This window comes from Lithobates pipiens, unplaced genomic scaffold, assembly GCF_037356315.1.
Source record: "Lithobates pipiens isolate NorthernLeopardFrog02 unplaced genomic scaffold, aLitPip1_a1.2 Scaffold_8, whole genome shotgun sequence".
Taxonomy (NCBI): Eukaryota; Metazoa; Chordata; class Amphibia; order Anura; family Ranidae; genus Lithobates; species Lithobates pipiens.
Genome location: NW_027507903.1, coordinates 272,770,747 through 272,791,553, shown reverse-complemented (window position 1 = coordinate 272,791,553; position 20,807 = coordinate 272,770,747).

Here is a 20,807-nt window from a genome sequence, read left to right as displayed (position 1 = left end):
GTCTTATCGGACCGTGTCGTCAGATAATCTGACTGTGTGTGGTATGCATTGGACTGATTCGGTCCGAATCTCCGTCGGACCCAATTTTCCAACATGTTGGAAATATTTCCTGACCAACTGGGCCGGTCGGACGTAATCCGATCATGTGTAGAGAATTTTGATCGGACCAAGTGCCACGCATGCTCAGATCAAATTCCTACATTAAAGCTATTGGCTACTAGCCTGAATCTAGTCCCATCATAACGAAATTACGTCATCACGTTCTGAAAGATCGGATTTTTTGACAATTTCTCGACCGTGTGTATGCAACAGTTTCGGACACAATCCGTCAGACTAAATCTGACGGACAAAATCCGACGGATTTGGTTGTGGAAATCTCTAACCGTGTGTACAGGGGCTTAGAAATGTAAATCATGCATGTGCTAAATTTTTAGTTCATTCTATGTAATCTGCTTTCATTAAATATTTAATTCTGCCTCCTCTAGGTTTTTTTGTTACTGGTTGTGACTGCTATCTTCACATGCAATGTCTCTCCCTCCAGCCACAACAGAAGATAAACTAATTGATTAGAGACTGTAGCCTACTACAGGAGATGACGTGAAATATATCCTATGGGGTCACAGACAAGAACACATTTATAGTATAGTGTTGAACCTCTGCCAATTTTTTTATGGCTGTTCCTGTGTCAGGAGTTGAGGCGATGTCTCCCTCAAGTGGGGTCACAGAAATAGGAAGTCTCCTTCCAGTGGTGTCACAGAAACAAAAAGTCTCCCTCCAGTGGTGTCACAGGGACAGGAAATGAGGTGAAGTCTCCCTCCAACGGTGTCATAGGGACAGGAAGTGAGGGGAAGTCTCCCTCCAGTGAGGTTAGAGAAACAGGAAGTCTCTCTCTAGCGGGGTCACAGAAACAGGAGATATCCCTCTAGTGGGGACACAGGGACAGGAATTGAGGGGAAGTCCCCTCTGGTGGGGTCACAGGGACTGGCATTAAAAAGAGAATCGGGCTCCTTCCAAACACCTTCCCCGCACACCCCTCCCTTGATGCCCTCCCACTCCTAGGCTCCCACCCTGTGATATTCCAGCTGTCAAAACTGATAGGCGATGTCAGGGTTGGGCAGAACCTGAGCAGCTGTGGGGGTGGGTGCATTGGTGCATCGTAATTAACCGCAGAGCAATTTTTTCTTTCTTTTTTCGGGTCCGGCGGTGCGTCGGGCATCATGATTGACAATGGATTTACATCAGGGGAAATTGTTTTTTTTTATTTTTGAATAAAAGAATTGTCAAAAACTGTCTGTGTTTTTATTATTTTTTGACACTTTTTGGTGAATGGGTAGGGGTACTATGTACCCCATACTCATTTACATGGGGGGGTCAGGATCTGGAGGGTCCCTTTATAAAGGGGGGCTTCTATATTCTAATAAACCCCCTGCCCATAGACCCTCACAGCCACAGCCTTGGATATGGGGAGGAGGCCCTTGTCCCCATCACCTATTAGTGCCACCCATAATTACCCATCAGTGCCACCCATAAGTACCCATCAGTGCCACCTATGAGTGCCCATCAGTGCCACCTATGAGTGACCATCAGTGCTGCCTACCAATGCCACCTATCAGTGCCCATCAGTGCCGCCTATCAGTGCCCATCATCAGTGCCCATCAGTACCACCTGGTTGGTGCCCCCTCATCGGTGCCCATCAATGCCGCCTTATCAGTGCTGCCTTATCAGTGCACCCATATCAGTGCCCATCATTGAAGAAGAAAACATACTTATTTACAAAAAATTTGAACAGAAACAAAGAAAAACTTTTTTTTTTTTTTATTTAGTCTTTTTTTATTTGTTGTGCAAAAAATAAAAATTGCAGAGGTGATAAAATACCACCAAACGAAAGCTCAATTTGTGGCAACAAAATGATAAAAAAAAATTGTTAGGGTACAGTGTTGTATGACTGCGCAATTGTTATTCAAATTGCTACAGCGCTGAAAGCTGCTTGGGCAGGATGGTATCTAAGTGCCTGGTATTGAAGTGGTTAAACATAATTACAATCGCTGCTCCTGTAAAAACTATCATTTTTGAATTTTTTTTACATTGATACATGTCCACCAGGGCAGTTTCTGGACCTCCATACACTTTTTATGGCCACTTACTTGCATATAAGCCTTCAAAATGTGGATTTTTTGATTCTTCAAGCTCGGGTCCCAAAAACCTTAATAGGGTTCACCGTTCAGGTAAGAACTTTTTCTCTGTTCGGGAGTTCTGGTGCGAACCGAACAGGGGTGTGTTTGGCCCATCTCTATTTGTGAAATATCAAGAAATATATAAATAAAATCAGTAATGAAATCCGTGCTTACATAAATTGGGGAATATATTAATTTATTTTCACAGCCTCTAGTTATTACTTCTTCCTCATATGTTAGAGACACCAATCAATTATTGAATGATTTTAAAAATGTTGAAGAAGAAGATTTCAGGTCATTGCTGAAGTTGCCTCACTCTACACAAAAATATTGCATACAGATGGTATGGAGGCAGCCCAATATTATCGGAACACTACTAATTATATTAAACCATATGAAAAATTGTTTATTTTATTACTCCTACAATTTGCCATGTCCCATAATAATTTTTGGTTTGATATGTTTTTCTATCTTTAAAATAAGGGAGTGGCAATGGGAGCTAACTTTGCTCCTAGCCTGGCCAATCTTTTTATGGCCAGGTGGGAGGAGGATATGACTTTTAGTTGTGAGTGGCCAGGTTTAACTTTTTATCAAAGGAATATCGATGATATAATACTAGTCTGGAATGCCTTTTAGATGAGAGTACATTTCTGTCTTAGAAGAGGCATTGATCACATTTGGGGCAAGTCTATCCCCAAGGTTATGCTCATTGCAGGATTTTATGTGGTCCCTGAATGATAACCATTTTAACATCATTCTGTATTTTGAGTACAGCAAGGAGAAAATTGTTTCTTATTTTTTTAGATAATTGTATAATTGCTATGACTTATTTTAGGAGTATTGATAGAAATAGCTATATCCCTAAAACCAGTTGCCACCATCCAGCTTTGCTAAGGAATGCCCCAAAAGGGTAGTTTGTGCATTTAAGGGGCAACTGTGGGGAAATCAAGAATTTTCATATGCAGGCCCATGTTCTAAAAGCTAGATTTGGACAATACCATTGAATAGATAGAAGCAATGGACAGCTAATACCTCTGACAAGATAAGAAAAGTTTAATATGTCCTTTCATCACCAACGTTTCTATACAACACTAACATATTAGGCAAATTATTAAAAAACATTGAGGGATCCTGGGTAAAGATCCAATTCTTGCTAGGTGTTTACAGAGAAATCCGGAGAAAATATTTATCCCTATTCTTAAGGATAGACTTGCCCCATATTTGATCAACCCCTCTTCTAAGATTGACTTGTATTCTCGTCTTCTCATCTGAAAGGTTTTGATCCTTATAATAAATGCATGATATATATTGTATGTAGCATGAATGTCACCATGTGCAATAAAATCAAATGGTTACCTTCTGAAACTACAGGCAAGGAATATGAGATTAGTCCTTTATCACATGTAATATGAAATATGTTGTATATCTCCTACAATGTCCTTGTGGTAAACAGTATAAAAATAGATTTCAAAGGGCATAGTCTTTCTGCACAGTTTTATAGCCAATTGGTAATACATGTTTATGGTCCCAGGAGCTTTTATTTCTATTTTTATTATTTTTTATACTTTGTTTTCTGTGTCTGGATACATATTATTCATTTCATCTTTCTTTATTTTTATGAGTTTATGGCTCGGTTCACACTGCAGCGATGTGGGAACTCTGCAAATCCACTGCCGGTTCCCGCAACGCATGTCTCACACTGCCCTATGCGAACTGATGTGAGTGTCAATAGAAATCTAATGACACCCCCAGATCAGTTTGAAAACTGCAGAGTGAACTGCAAATTCAGACAGAAATTGGAACGCATGGATGTGAACACCCATTTGATCCAATTCTGCTGTGGACCACAAAAAAAGGGTCCTGTGCGAGTATGGTCTGAATGCGATGTAAATTTAGCATACAAACTGTATGGCTGAGTTTGCATCGCACAGTCTTTGCATGTGATTTGCACAGAAGTGCAGTGCGAATCACATCTGGTGTCCGACAGCACAGCAGTGTGAACCGGCCCTTTATTCTGATTTTAAGTCATATTGTCTTAGTTTGTGATGTTTATTAGTATCTATCCACATCTGACCATACTACTATGTTCACCTAGATTGATTTACATTTTTATTTTTTGTCATATTGGAATTTTTTGGTATGGATCTGTACTTTAATTGCACTTGGTACACATTTCCCCATGAATATGGTTTTAAATATTCTTTTTATCTATGGAAACATCTATACCTGCTTTCCCTCAGAGGCTGCTAACTGACTTGGTCTTTTATAATATGGCGGATATGTAAATAAACAGATGGCTATGGTAACATGGCTCTCAGTTTTTGGTCCAAGTCCTGAATGAGAGGTGTGAATGGACTGCATATAGATGGTGGATTGCTGGTGCTAAAGGTCCCTCTGAAGACGTTTAATTGGACTAAACATGTAAAGGTCAGAACCTGTAGTACTGAAGTCACTCCGATGTACTCTTGTGCCGAGCAGTGGGTTTTTTTGTCAGCAAGGAGTTGCTTAAAAATGGAAAAAAAAACAAAACAGTAAAAATAGCAGAGAGGGCAGTACTAAAATGGTGTTAAGATGTGCAACTGTGTTTATACCCTAATACATAGCCATCTTTACATGATGTTTATGTGAAAGACATTTAAATAAGAATCTTTCTTCTTCATTGATAGCTACATTTATTCAGCCTTCTTTTCACCTTTAATGATCTAATAATAAATTAGGTACCCACTTCCTTTGTCTTCTGAGCAGCCTTTCCGAATTCTGGGTTTTCCTTAGGCAGTAATACATTTCCAATTGCTTAACTCATTTTCCCTCTACTCCAATCGTAAGATGCTATGAATGTTTGCGTTTTTTCATGTGGGAGCACAGTTATGTTATTTTTTTTAATTTTAATGAAAGCATCTGTGATTTTGTACAGGGAAAAATCTGATCTGCCTGTGGTAGTAAAGACCTACTATACAGGATTTATTTAGCGTCAATTGTTTGCTCAGTGCTTTATAACATGAAGGCAGACAGTACAGGTACAATACAGTTAAATACAATAGGAATTAAAAGGCTCTGTTCTTTAGAGCTTACAATCAAAATGATGAAATAAGATAATGCAAACAAATAGTGACCATAGTTAAAAGTGCTGTATTTGAGGTGGCCCTCTCTATTCCACAAGATAACATTATTTGCATGGCACAAAACATTAACTTTGGCTGCTATTTAAAAAAAAAAAAAAAAAGAAAAGAACAATCATAGCTAATTTCTGAAGGCTATAATAGAGAGTCTTTCTCATGCTGAAGCACGCTGCTCATAAGAAAAGACTATAGAAAGATAGTTAATGATTCGTGATAGCTCCCATAGCCCAGAGTATTTTTTAGCTTAATCAACATGCCCTAGATGTATTTCATTCTCATATCACATGACAGGTTATGAATGTTTGGCAATTACTACAGTGTTGAAGTAAATTGGTATCATTTATTCAATACAGTGAGCCCAATATACACAAGATGATCTATGCATCTAAATTAATAGTTGTGTGTTCTGCCTGCTGCAAATGGAACCATATCTCCATAACCATAACCATATCTGTATAAAATATTAAAAGAAAAAGCAGGAAGGAGACAAACCTTTATTAGTAGGTAATGTTAGTTTGTTTGTTGTATTTTATGTGTTTTACTAATCAGCATTTCCCAGAAGTAGGTACCAGGATATTTTTAGCAGGGGAGCTCAGGTTTCTAGACATAGGCGTCCTGACCACTGGGTGCTTTGAGTCTAGACACAGAGCACAGTGATCTCCCGCCCGATGGTACCTGCATAGTCCTTGTGCCAACATTACCAATAAGAGCTGAGATCATGCAACATCAAGCTTCTCATTTCACAGGTAGGTAATCACTGACTTCAATTATATTGTTAGCTCCCACTTACCACCAAAGTAAGAAGATCCACTTTAAGCCATGGTCACTCATAGTTTGCAGGCCTCAACTTTTCCCTCTTCTATCATGTGTGGTTAAAAAAATGCCAGAAACTGTTCTGATACCAGGCTACCAGAATTGTGTTTCCAGAAATATTTATATTATTGTTAGCATTTGACCATTAATTTTTTTTTTAAGTAGAGACCTATAACAATCAGATATCAGCTTTCATTATCCATAGTAGCTAGCACAATAAAATATTATTTTCGATTGGGCACTATGTGCAATCACATTGTTTCCTCCTGTTCTTTGCATGTTTAAATTAGTGCATTAGTGTCTTTATAATCTCACATGCTGTCATTAGTCCACTTTGTATGAGCACTGTAAAGCTAGAGTACTTTTTATAATGTGGTTGCAGCACTAATAATAATAAGAGAGATGGATCCTCTAGATCACTTTTATATACTATTACTAGCCAGCAAAGTCTTTAAAAAAAAATGTATTTCTTCAAAAGGCAAATAAAGCAGATTATCTTCAGCAAGGAAACAAAATAGTTCACATACTTTAGTGTAAAGAAAAGCTTTATCTTACCACCAGTATAAACTTGTTTCACAACCGTGTTTTAAAGTTCCTGCCTGCTCCAGTGATCCAGGAAAAAAGTCACAAAACCCAACAGTGTCACAGTGTCTCAGCTGCTGTAGGGTCTACAGTTCTCTCAATCCCTGTATCCTGTTCTATAAAAAGCCCTCGCTAACACCTGCTGACTGTTTCCTTTCCTTTTCAGGCTACCCCTTCTAGATCCTTCCCTTAGAGATACCACAACCTAAATAACAGTAACACATCTTTATAATCCCAGACCCATCCTTGGTGTCCTGTACAATGCCTTAAATTGTATTTCCACTTTTGTAGTCAAATTTGACATTTCACATATTCTTAAGCTGACCATACATGCATCTAAATTTGGCTGGTTTAGCAGGGCCTGCCAGAATTTAAATCCATGTATGGGCATTGTGGTTGACCAGAAGTTCATTTATTGATTGATTTCTGTCCAGCCAGCCCGGTGCACTGATCAGTGTATTCTGACTGAGGGGAAGTCTCCCCTCTCTCAGAATACAATAACACAGCCACAACACAACTCAAATGGGGGAACCTGGTCAATTGTTTTTTGTTCAACCAGCTGCTTGAGTGAAAAAAAAAGAACCCAACCTTAGCTTTTTTTTTTTTCAAATATAAATTTTTATTAATTTCAAACAATGCCCAACATGGGCATGGACATAACATATAACATAGAAATGTGATACACAAAGGGGAAGAGAGGGAAAGGGAAATACATATTAAATATATTACCGAAAGCAAGAGGAAGGTAGGTATACAGTACACACTTACATGGCATACTAATCATAGCTCTATGGAAGACCGAATTCAATCTGCCATCCGGTGAGTACCGCTTATCCAAGCATAAAATCTCCATTAAGAAGCCAGAAGTGTATCCAAGAGCCTAAGTCCGTTCAGTTCCCTCAGCTCTTGCCCTCGTCAGAATCTCAGTACCCCGGCAAAAACCCAGTGCCAGAGGGGAGAGGCCATTGGTAATGGGGGAAAGGGACATTGAAGGGGAGATGATGAGGGAAAGGAAGGGAGAGGGGGAAGGAAAAAAAAAAAAAAAAAAAAAAAGGGAGGGGGGGGGGGAATTCTGGTTGAATCAGGACTGCCCCAACCCATACGTAGTCTATAACGCTGACCATATTACACGGTCCTTAATGATACTCCTTCGGATGAGAATATGAACTGGTGCCAGAGTGCCCATGTTGTCCTAAATTTTTCCTGCTGTTGCCTCCCCGTAAGCACCAGGTCTTCCAATTTACTAACGTCCTCCACCCTACGAATCCAGGACGCCACCGATGGAGGGGTCTGGCTTTTCCAGTGGAGTGGTATACATGCTCTAGCAGCATTTACTAGGTGACGTAGGATGGATTTCTTGTATCTTTTAGCGGACATGGTATTAACGTGCAGTAGGAAGAAAGCCGGGTCATTGGGGACATTGTATTCCGTAAACTTTTGAATAACGGTCCTGATCGTGGACCAAAAATGAGACAACTTCGAACATGACCAAAATATATGTAACAACGTGCCCTGCTCTTGTCCACATCTCCAACAAAGCACAGAGACGCTCGGATAGAAGGAGTGTAGAGCCTGAGGGGTTAAGTACCATCTCGTTAGGAGTTTGTAGTTAGTTTCCTGTATGTTCGTGCAGATGGTAGACTTCAGGGCCAATGTTAGAATACTTTGAGTCTGGCTCGGAGTAAATTTACAGTTCAGTTCCCCCTCCCATTTTGTCAGGAAGGTCAAATGAGCGTCGTCCACGGGTGTGATAAGAAGGTTGTACATTGTGGACAGCGTTCACGGAAGCACCCCGGTACCAGAGCAGTATTCCTCAAAGTCGGTCAACGATTCGTCAAATCGCAGGGGGTGCTGGAGAGCCCTAAGAAAGTGTCTAAGTTGGACCGCGGTCCAAAAGGCTAGTTTATAGGGTCCCTATAAACTAGGTGTTACAGAGCGTCTCTATGGTCGGCCAGTCCCCATGCGCCCGGAAGTGTCGTGCTTGTGTGCACTGTCTACTGGACATGTCCTGCAAAAGTTGGGTGTCTAGCCCTGGAGAGAATTGCGGGTTCCCTATAATAGGATATAGCGGAGAAGTAGGTGTGGACAGTGACTCTTTTGAGTATAGCTGTGATCCCACCCGGAGGGTCGTCCCCATCAGGGGATGCCTCTTCATATGGGCTGGGAGATGCTTATAACACCAGGCAGCTCCCCGTAGTGGCACCTGCGTCTGGGCCTGTTCCAGACGTATCCACAGCTTCAGATCTTGGTGTCGGCACCAGTCTATAATTCTACCAAGATGAACCGCTTGATAGTATTTTTTGACATCCGGAACGGCGAGGCCGCCATAGAGTTTGGGCATGGAGAGTAAATTCCGGGCTAGTCTCGGTTTTCTATGTGCCCAAATAAAGCCGGCGAACAGAGCATGTACCTGTCTAAAAAACATCGTAGGGACCGAAATAGGAAGTGCTTGCAGCAAATATAAAAATTTGGGCAAGATGCACATCTTAAGAAGATTACACCTGCCAAACCAGGAGTGAAGGCCCTTACTCCAGGATTCTAATAGGGTCCTGGTTCTGGCCAGCAGGGGAGGGAAGTTAAGTTTAAAAACATGATTTAGATTTGCAGGGATAAAGGTCCCTAGGTATGACAGAGCCGTGGATGTCCATTTAAAATTAAAGCTGGAGCGGAGCCCCCGTATGGTCGCTTGCGGCAGTGCTACCCCCATGGCCTCCGATTTAGTGTAGTTAATTTTTAGATTGGAGATCTGCCCGTATTCCTCGAATTCCCTGAGGAGATTTGGTAGGGATATCCCTGGATTGGAGAGGGAAAACAGCAGGTCGTCCGCATATGCAGAGACCTTGAACTGGGCATCACCCGCGACAATGCCGCGGATATCGGGGTTATTCCTAACTTTACATAAAAAGGGTTCTAAGGAGAGGGCAAAAAGGAGGGGTGACAATGGGCAGCCCTGCCTGGTTCCATTTGTAATTGGCAAGGGTTCCGACAGGATCCCATTCACCTTAATTTGTGCCGTTGGGGCAGCATATAATTGGGCTATCCACCTAGTCATTTTCTCACCTAAGCCTATATGGCGGAGGACAGTGAACATATACTCCCAGTTAACCCTATCAAAGGCTTTTTCTGCGTCTGTATTTAAGAAAACGGAAGGGGTCTGAGTCTGGTTCGCGATGTGGATAAAATTCAATACTTTAGTTGTGCTGTCTCTGGCCTCCCTAGTAGGGATGAACCCCACCTGATCTAAATGGACTAGGGATTGTAAGTGTCCGGTCAATCGGGTTGCTAATATTTTGGTGAATAATTTAAGGTCAGTGTTCAACAACGAGATCGGTCTGTAGCTACTACAGGCCATGGGGTCCTTGCCCTCCTTAGGAATGACCGCGATATGGGCTCGAGTGGTATCGGTGGCGAAGGTGGCTGTGTTCCCTATGTCATTAAAAAAGGTCACCATATGGGAGCTAAGGGTGGGGAATAGGGTCTTATAATACGGGAGAGTAAAGCCATCCGGTCCAGGAGCCCTCCCGGGTTTAGCCGTATTAAGTGCCAACTCTAACTCTTCCGAAGTTATTGGGGCTTCTAACTCGGCTACGCCGTCAGGTGATAATGTAGGGATCTGGCTGGAAGCTACAAACGCCTCCATCAGAGGTCGTCCTCCCGGTGGGGGTGGTAGGTTGTAGAGGGTATGGTAGAAGGTTTTGAATTCATCCGCTATCCGATGCGGGAGGCCGACATTCACATTCGCCGCCGACCTAATTTGGGGGACATAGGTCCGTGTCTTAATGTCCTTGACCGCCCGCGCCAGAATACGTCCGCACTTATTTCCGGATTCATAGGCTACCAATCTGCATTTTTGTAACGCTGCCTTGGCCTTGTAGCCAAGGAGGTCATTAACCTGGCTCCTAAGAGAGGAAAGTTCAGCCTCCACGGATGGATCCAGGGAGGCCTTGTGTTGCAGCTCCAAAACCTGGAGTTTGGCCAGGAGCGAGTCCAATTGTTTCCCGGTTGCCTTCTTAATGCGCGAACCGTGTTTAATCAGAACACCTCGAATAACTGTTTTGTGTGCTTCCCATACCGCCCCCGGAGAGGAGTCAGCCGTTGTGTTTGTCTGAAAATAGAAAGTAAGTTCCCTATTCACCTCGTCCAGTATCTCCGGTTTCTGTAACAAACTTTCATTAAGACGCCAGAAGCGTGCCCTCCGGGATGAATCGGCGGACAGCTTGTAGGTCAATATAGTGGGGGCATGGTCCGACCATGTCCTTTGACCTATAGAGGAGGCCTGAACCGCATGCAGTTGTCTATGGGGTATTAGAAAAAAATCTATTCTCGTGTATATTCTATGGGGAGGGGAATAGAACGTATAGTCCCGTTCACCCGGGTGTTGTAAGCGCCAGATATCTACCAGTTGTGACTCATGGAGACACTTGGTGATACGTTTACGGGCACTAATAGGGAAGGAGGACGAACCCGCCGAAGTGTCCACGTGAGGGGCCAGAGGCACGTTCCAGTCCCCCCCCAGTAGCAGTTGGCCCTCCTGAAAGTCAGTCAATTTAGTCAAAACACGTCGCACAAACGCGTCCTGGCCTTCGTTTGGGGCATAGACATTCGCTAGCGTCAACCGCACATCTCCCACTAGACCTTTAAGAAAGACATAACGCCCTTCCGGGTCCATCCTAGAATCCGTAAGAGTCCAGGGCACTTTACAGGAGATGAGGATGGAGGCTCCCCGGGATTTCGTTTTATTAGTGGAATGGTATGACAGAGGAAAGAATCTGTTCTTAAGAACTGGCAACCTATCCTCTTTAAAGTGAGTTTCCTGGATATAGGCGATATCAACTTTTGCCCTTTTCAAGTCGTGCATCAACATACGGCGTTTCTCTGGAGTGTTAAGACCTTTCGCATTCAATGAGTATAGAGTTAGGCTGTCCATCCTCAACCAGAGAGGGAGAGAAAAAAAAAAAAAAAAAAAAGGGGGGGGGGGAAGGAGTTGGAAGGGAAGGTCTGAACAACGGGGGAAAAGGGAAGGTTAGAAACTAAAGACAAGCAAGATGCTTGTTTGGCAAGTCTCTACCAGAAAAGGCAGAGAGCGTGCCGGCCTAAGTGGGGAAGCGACCTGGAACAGCCAAGGAGGGGAGCCACCGCCTCCCCCCGACCTCCCGGAGCCCGTGGAGATGTATGGGCATGAGCCGCCAGCATCCGCAGGCCCCCCCCATCCCATCCCCCCGACCCCAAAACGGGGTGGCAGGGGGGAGGAGGGAGGGCAAACGGCAGGAGCCGCCCACCCCGCCCCAGAAACAGCCAACCATGCCCCCCCATCCCAGGGGTCACTCAGCCGAGACCAACCGGGTCTATGTCATCAGAAAACCTGGAGGACCACGGCAAATTTCCCACCTCTAGCCCCACAGTGAAAAATCCCCCGTTCCAGCAACCGAGAATCCCCCTCTCGGTCTCTCAGCAGGCACGGGGGGGGATAATTTGCAGCGGCATGGCAGGTACCAGGCGCAACGCACCCGCATCTGCACTCACCACCCCGCTCAGTTGGGCTTACAGCCTGGCGACCAATCCCCCCCAGTCATATATAGAGCAGCATCCGGTACATTCAGGGTTATAAATATGCGGAATCAGAACCCAGCAGAAATCTATAAAAAACAGAGGCAAAACATAGAGGAAAACAATATAACATTAGGCATGTAACAGTAACAATCAGTTAACCAGGGGAACGCCCCAGCCAAAACATCCCCGTCCCCCACCAGCCGGGGGGGGGGCAGTCATCCCACCCGGAAGGAGGAGGGGGACCAAAAATGGCCCCCCCACCACCCCAGGAGGGCCGCCCCCCCCAAGGGCAAGAGAGGGGGAACCCGCACCCCCGGCACCCCGCATGAACAGTCACAAAGTCGGGGCAACCCCCCTAGTACATCAGCAGGTCCAGCATCCGGAATGTCACCTCAGTTGGACGCAGCCCGGCAGTCCCTCCAAGGCGCCGGAGGCAGTGAGGGGGTAACATCCCCAACCTTAGCTTTTAGATGTTTCTCAGGAGAAGAACTTTTGACTGAATGCAAAGATTTCTGAACAATGTCAGAGTGAGTCAATCCTAAAGACAGGTTAAGTCTACTTTCATTAACATACAATGGAGAAGCTTAGCTTCTAAACCTTTAACTCTTTGATGGAACACACAGTATTCAAATCTAGTTTACAAATAACAATTAAAGCCGGCCATAGATGGTTCGAATCTCGGTCAATTCAGCAAGGACTGGCCAAGATTCAATCTAAGTATGTGCAGGCCAATTGTACCCAAGTCGATCCAGCATGTCAAACTTTTCATGCTATTATTGCCAGTGGCTATAGCCGGTAGAATTATTGTTAGAGCCCCCCCCCCCCTTCCTGTGGGGAGGACACAAGAGCTCTGAAGGATGGATTTCCACAAAAACACTGACTGTGTTGATGGAGGAATAAAGCAATTTTTTTTCCTGCAACCTTCGGTTGCAAGAAAGAAAATCACAACATCTATGGCTAGCTTAAGATCTGCCTACACAGTAGAGACAGGGTTAATTATGGTAGACACAGCTGCCAGATCTCTCATAAAAAAAAAGAACTACTAGAAATTTACAGTGCTGGAGTTTCCATAAAAGAACATCTAAAAAAGGTAAGCTGTAATTATTATTTTTTTAATAATGCTGTGTGAATGGGGACATTACCAAATATTAAGTAGGGTTTGTCCCAATTTGGCTGCAAAACTGGAAATACACTTTAAAGTTTAAGTTTAGATAAAAGTAAAAAAAAAAAATCAGCACAAGTAACTGTACCAACATTTAGTCTGAAGTGTCCTTTGTGCTGGTGCTGGCTGTCATCATTGAAATCCTCTGTCCTCTGCCCCCTTCCCATACACCACAATCATAATCTTCTATTGCTTCATGGTCAAGGGACCTGTCACAAGTACTTATGCTTACCCTTTCTGCTCCCCTCCCCATGAAGACCGTTTATTCATCAGCCCATCCTCTATGTATATGTAGCACCCTCTACCAGAAGGTAGGTGCTAGTAAGGGTAATTTAATAGATTGTTCAGCATAGGCAAATTTAGGCAGGCCTATGCTGCATGCTAGGCCTGTCTGTTTTGATCTGGGGGCTGGGAGTGGTTAGAGTAGCAGTGGGTGTGACCACTTGCTCCAGTTCTGAGGCACCTCCCCTGTTTGCAGGGAGAATGTTCTGGAAGAGGAGGCTGGACCTAGAGCTGGAGTGGCAGGCAGCACATGTGGGAGCCCTGACCAATCCCTAACTAAACTAAACTCCTCCCCAGCAGCATGTCACCTCAGCATATATAGGAGGCCCACCTAGGGTTGCCACCTCATCCCATTAAAACCAAACACATATTAATTACACAGGTTCTGTGGCTGATTAAGGTGGTAATTAACCTCACTTGGTGCCTTATCTGCATTAAATTTGCCTAAGAACCTGTGTAATTCATATGTGTTTCCTCTCCTCTCCACTGTGTTACAACAATTCTGTTCTAATCTCAAGATGCCACCTTACTTCCAGGTTTGACATCCAATGTCATATGCGTTTTTCTGAGCACAGTCAGTCATGACCACACCTCCTGTAGTCCTCTTGACTAAAATATGTGTTGTTACAATGGTCCCAGTCCTAGGAGGCAGCATTAAATCCTCAAATTTAAAGTCCCATAGTAACGGCACACCACCCAGGTGTGTGACATGTGTGCTGTTATACTCTGCCCATATGCTAGCGCTGGATAGGAGACCATAAACACTGTAGAGGTTATATACACATATGAAGAGGGTAAAAAAAAATGGAAAGATGTGGAGGAAGTAAGAGGGAATCTTAATATTTATTAAAAGGAATCTTAAAAGGAATCTGTCCAGAAAAATGACGGAGCTACCGTTTCTGACTTATTTTTAAAATGAAATCTTGGGAGCTGTCATTCTTATTATTCCTTTACCAGGAGATAAGTAATAGAGCTGAGACAAGTATCTGCAAATCAGGAGTTTGGAGACTTTATTATATACATATTAACCACTTCAGCACCAGAGGGTTCACCCCCTTCCTGACTAGGCCATTTTTTGTGATACTGCACTGTATTGCTTTAACTGACAATTGCACAATTGTGTGACGCTGTACCCAAATAAAATTGATGTCCTTTTTTTTCCCGCAAGTAGAGCTTTCTTTTGATGGTATTTGATCACTTCTGTGGTTTTTATGTATTCTACTACATGTTTTTTGGTAAAAAGAAATCCCAAAAAGCCTATATTGATTGATTTCTGCAAAAGTTAAAGCGTCTACAAACTATGGGATAGATTTATGGACTTTTTTTAATTTTTATTTTTTACTAGTAATAGTGGCAATCAGCAATTTTGAGTGGAACTGCAACATTGTGGCAGACAAATCAGACACCTAACTGACACTTTTGACACTTTTTGGGCTAAAAAAATGCACTTTCACTGTTCTAATAACACTGGCAGGGAAGGAGTTAACATTAGGGTCAACCAAAGGGTTAAATGTGCTCCCTGCGAGTTCTTTCTTACTGTGTGGGGGGTGGTTTAACAATAGAAAGACAGAGATCTGTGTTTCTGCTTAGCAGAACCACAGGATCTCTGTCTTCCTTACAAGCAGAATGGTGATCTGCCTTGTTTACATTGGCAGACTGCCATTCTGCCTCTAACTTGAACAATTGCTGGGTTTCCATCGGACATCATTTCCGCCGGACTCACTGATTGGCTCCCGCTGTGTCAAATCACAGCGGAAGTCTAGCTCTGGTGGCACGCATGCGCCCCAAAGCCATAGAAAAAAATCATGTAGAGGTACATGATTTTTCGCTTAAGGGCCGCCCTGTCGCAGTATATGTATGTGGGGTGTTTTTTTAAGTGGTTAAGGGTCAATGACTCATTGGGGTTGATTTATTAAAGAAGTAGAGAATGCTCACTAAGTAAAGTTTGGTCATGGTTGGATTATTGTACACTTCACTCTTTCATTCATATGCTAGGCAACATTCTGTTCCATTTTCAGTTTCCCTGAGAATGACTGGGTAGTCAAAGTAAGCTCAACTATACTTTTCCAGGGCGCATTCACATTTTTAAGTTAAAATCTATGCCACTTTGGTAAATGAACCATATAACTAATAATAGCAAGGATAAGGATACAGATAGAAATTATGTTAGTTATTACAGCTCCCACATTTATATCCTGACAGGTTGCCTTTAAATTAATGTGGCATCAAGAAAATTGCTCTTGGACATGCAGCAATTCTTTAATTAGCCAGAGTAAAATGTTTCTGCCAAGTTTTGTGATTAATGTAACTATGTTCTAATAAATTCATTATGGTGTAATATTTACACATATTTTCTGCTTTTTTGCAGCAACCCCTGACTATGCAGCTTTGTTAATATAGCTGGAGGTTTAAATATTCTGTTGTACAATAATGTAACTTTACTTCACACATGAAATATTTGCTTTGACTGTACTTATCTATTTTATTTTTTATATTTCTATTTTTTTAGAAAGGGGAATTGTATTTAAATAATTCATTCCCTTAGTGGTCAAATGCCATTGAAACATGTTAATTGCCATTATTAGTGATGCACAGGGCCTAAAAGGGTGAAGTGTCAGTGAGGTTGGTTTACAAACAAAGTTGAGAATCAACACACAGTAAATTTTCAGTAAAATATTCCACCCGTGCAGAGTAAATAACTGTTGCACATGACTGAATAATTAAAGTGAATATTCACACAATTTTTTGGGTGATGATTCCTAACTCATTGAAAAACGTTGGCCACTGATCTCTTTATAATTAAAGCTTTAACAATCCCCCAGTAGATTCAACCTAGATTGCAGCTTTCTGAACAGTAAAATTTACCAATAACTACGCAGTGTGTTGACCTACCTGATTCAATATGAATTAAGCAGATTCTTGTGGTAGTTTCTTACAATACATAAACATTAAAAATGTTTGCAGATATAGCATTTCAAATTAAAAGGAAATCTGTAATGCCGTGAATGATTGGTGGTGAAATATATGACATTCTTGGACAAGTCACTTCATTCCTGGTACCAGCCATGATCCTCACCTAACTATAATTGTCTAGTACACTTGGTACTCTTTTCCTTCATCTGTTCTATAGTAGAGAGGATTGAGAACGCTCACAGGGAGACATTCTTGTATGTAAACGAGCAATTCCAACTGTCAAAGGTGCTTATTATCACCTACAGAAAATCTGAAACTGCCTGGACTTTTCATGTCATTTATCGTCATCCTAATGCTTTGAATATATTTCATTTTCAAAAATATATCCATTACAGTTAAACAGTTATGCAAAAACATGACTGGTATTTGCAGGATTATAAAAACAAAACTACCTTTGACCAGTGCTTTATTGTTTCTCACAATTCCAGTCCTGGATATTATTATGCTGGAGAAACAATGAAGTACTATAAAATGTCTTGTAATATTCTGCTTCCAAATAATCTGCAGTTAAAATTGAATTATCAACCAGGCTGTTTGGTATGTACTTGGCCTAATATTTAGCTTAACCTCCCTGGTGGTATGATTCAGTCTGGATTTAGGTGCTGAAAGCGGTACAATTATTTTTCATGGAAATTTGGCGTTTTATATTGTAGTCCTGTAATTCTTGGGAATAACTCTCTTAAATCTGTTCAAACAAACATCTAGCAGACATCTCAGGTATGATAAAGTTTATAATAAAATAAAGAATAATAAAAATTATTCAATAATGTAATCAAATCCAAAAACACTGAAAAAGGGACACTTTCTGGTTGCTATGGACAATCTCCAAATCTCAGGCAGAAAAAACAGTATTTATAATATAAAAGTGCATGCAGGGCATTGCACAGACCACTAGGGACAAAGGGGGTGTGTATTTTTTAATACAGTACTATAATCTGTAAGATTACAGTGCTGTGTGTGTTTTGTGTGTTTTAACTTTTTTGAATTTGCCGCCGTTCTCCGCTCCCGTGCATCGTAACGTCGCCGGGAACGGAGCTCGGCGGTATTCGGCACTGTGAATCGAGCGGAGGACAGCTCGCTCACACAGCGCGGAGGACATCGCTGGATCCAGGGGACAAGGTATGTAACTCTCCCTGTGTCCTCCCTGTATCCAGCGATGCGATCCCGAGTCTGGCTCGGGGTTACCGCTCCTGCTAGTAAAATCCCAATTACCGCTAGGGGGGTTAATAAACAAAGCTAAACTTTCTCAACTTAAATGATGATACGATTACTTTGTTAAATTGTGTTCAAGGTCATTTATAGGAAGTTTCTGGGAATCTTAAATATCAGGGTAAATGCAGATTCATTTCAGATATACCTTGGAGATTAATAGAAAACAAGATGAAATCTGTAACACAGGAAATGTTCCTCAATATTAAGATTTGTAATGGAAGTATGATCTATTAATAAGATATTTTTTCACTGAGTGTTAATAAAATAAAGACTGGTTATACTACTCCTCATGTAATTTTCAGTATTGTATATGTTCATTAATCAACTAGGAACCTAAGAGACACTTGTCAATGGGAACTCTTACAAAGCTACATAGTTGGTAAGGTTAAATAAAATTAATTAAGGAATCTCTTGGGGACCCCCAGGTCACTAGAACTAGTGTCTCCATTGGAAGGTTTTCCCTCTATTAGTTTTCTGGGGACAACCCAAAATATGGGATTTTCTCTTACTTTCACTTTCAATGATAATAGTAAACTGTACAAATAGAGAGGATGAATCTCCCTAATGGGCCACAGATAAAATCTGACAGGTGTTATAATCCCTCTCCACTATCTAAACCTAAAAAAATAAAAAATTTAATATTTTGCCTTTAGTTATACCTTAAACCACTTCTAGTCCAACTTCATTGAGTGGCCACGTATCCTCGTGAGTGACCTGAGACTGAACATTTTTCTCTGAGGAATCTAGAATCACTATTTAGATATTTTTGTATTTCGATCATATCCCTTCTTAAGCTCCTCTTCTCCAGAGAAAATAAGCTTAATGTGTGGAGCCTTTCCTCATAACTGAGGTCCCCCAACCCCCTTATTAGCTTTGTTGCCCTTCTTTGGACTCTTCCCAGTTCCAGTACATCCTTCCTGGGGACTGTTGACCAGAACTGGACGACATAGTCAAGATGTGGCTGTACCAGATTTTTTTAATGCACACTATCTGCTGGCCTTGCTTGCTTTAGCTTGGCATTGCATGTTATTGCTGAATCTTTCATCAACTAGGACCCCCAGATCCTTCTCTGTCCCCGATTTCCTTACGCGTTCTCCCCAAGCGTGTAGTTTGCATTCATATTTTTATCCCCCCAAGTGCATTACTTACCTTTATCTATATTATGCCTCATTTGCCATGTAGTTGTCCACCTGTCTAAATTGTTGAGGACTTCTTGTAAAGTTTTAATATCATGTTCTGCAGTTATTACCCTGCTTAGCTTTGTATCATCAGTAAATACAGAGACAAGACTAATTATAAAAACCTCTATATTGTTTATGAACAAGTTAAACAGAATTGGCCCGAGGACAGAGCCCTGGGGCACCCCACTCACAACTCCAGATCATTCAAAAGATACTTTATTTACCCTTTGTATGTGCCCCATTAATCAAGTTTCTATCCAGCTCCAGTACATACTCTATCATCTATGCCAACAGACCTCAGTTTGTAAATAAGCAGTTATGGGTACCGTGTCAAAAGCTTTGGCGAAATATAGACTACATCAACAGGCCTCCCTTTATCTAGGTACAGCTTACTTTCTCATAGAAAGTCAACAGGTTGCTCTGGCAAGAACAACCTTTCATAAACCCATGCTGGTCAGATTTGCACATCCCTACCTAGAGCTACAGATGTGAATGAGCGCTTGTTTTAAATTGATTTTATCATCATTTCAGAATATATAAATACTTAAGTGGGAATAGTTTGTAGCCAGGTTCAATTTAAGTATGTAACTGGCTTCACATAGCTCCTGAGGGTTTATGGAATCTCCCTTTAATTAACTTTTTGTGTCAAAAAAAAGATCACTCCTTATCCTTACTGATTTATGGCTTTTTCTTCATAGACAGTAAAAAAGTAAAGTCTTAAGTAACTCTTAAAGCACGGAAATAACAATACAACACACACAAAAAAGGAAGACAAAGTAAAAAGAACACTACATTCAGTGAATTGTGCTACCCTAAACACACCCAAGTAAAAAAACAAATACACACCTTCTAAAATAAAGAAAAGGTAATGAAAAAGTCTGTTATCAATTAGACATGTGCAGAGTAAAATATTTCGTTTCGGAATTTCGTTTTTGTCCGAAAACTTAATTTATTTAGTTACTCCCGAAATTCGTTTTTATTTATTTCGTTTTTCGTTCAAAAATTGCATTCGTCCGAAAATCCACATGAATTACGGTCGAATCTGTCTTTGAAGGCTTATGGTGTCTGTCGAATGTATAAAGAAGATTCGACGGAGCTAGTATTATAGCATACTTTAGAACCCCTGTTAAAGTCTATGGGACTCCAACATTCAAAATCTAAAGTGCTAATTTTAAAGACTAATTTGCAAGTTACTGTCCTAAAAAGTGTTTGGGGACCCGGGTCCTGCCCCAGGGGACATGTATCAATGCAAAAAAAAGTTTTAAAAATGGCCATTTTTTCAGGAGCAGTGATTTTAATAATGATAAAAGTGAAACAATAAAAGTGTAATATTCCTTTAAATTTCGCAGGGGGGGGGGGGGTGGGGGTTGTCTATAGTATGCCTGTGAAGGGGCTCCTGTTTCTGGTGCTTAGAACTGTCCCTGCACAAAGTGTCACTTATGCAGGAAAAAAAGTCCTTTAAAATCACTCGCAGCTATTATGAATTGTCGGCTCCGTAATACAGAGAACACTCATTGATAAAAAATAAATAAATAAATAAATAAATAAAAAAGCGTGGGGGTCCCCAAAATCCAATTACCAGGCCCTTCAGGTCTGGTATGGATATTAAGGGGAACCCTGCCTCAAATTTAAGAAAAAATTTGACGTGGGGTTCCCCCTAAATATCCATAACCAGACCCTTCAGGTCTGGTATGGATATTAAGGGGAACCCCACGTCAAATTAAAAAAAAAATTGACGTGGGGGTCCCCCTAAAAATCC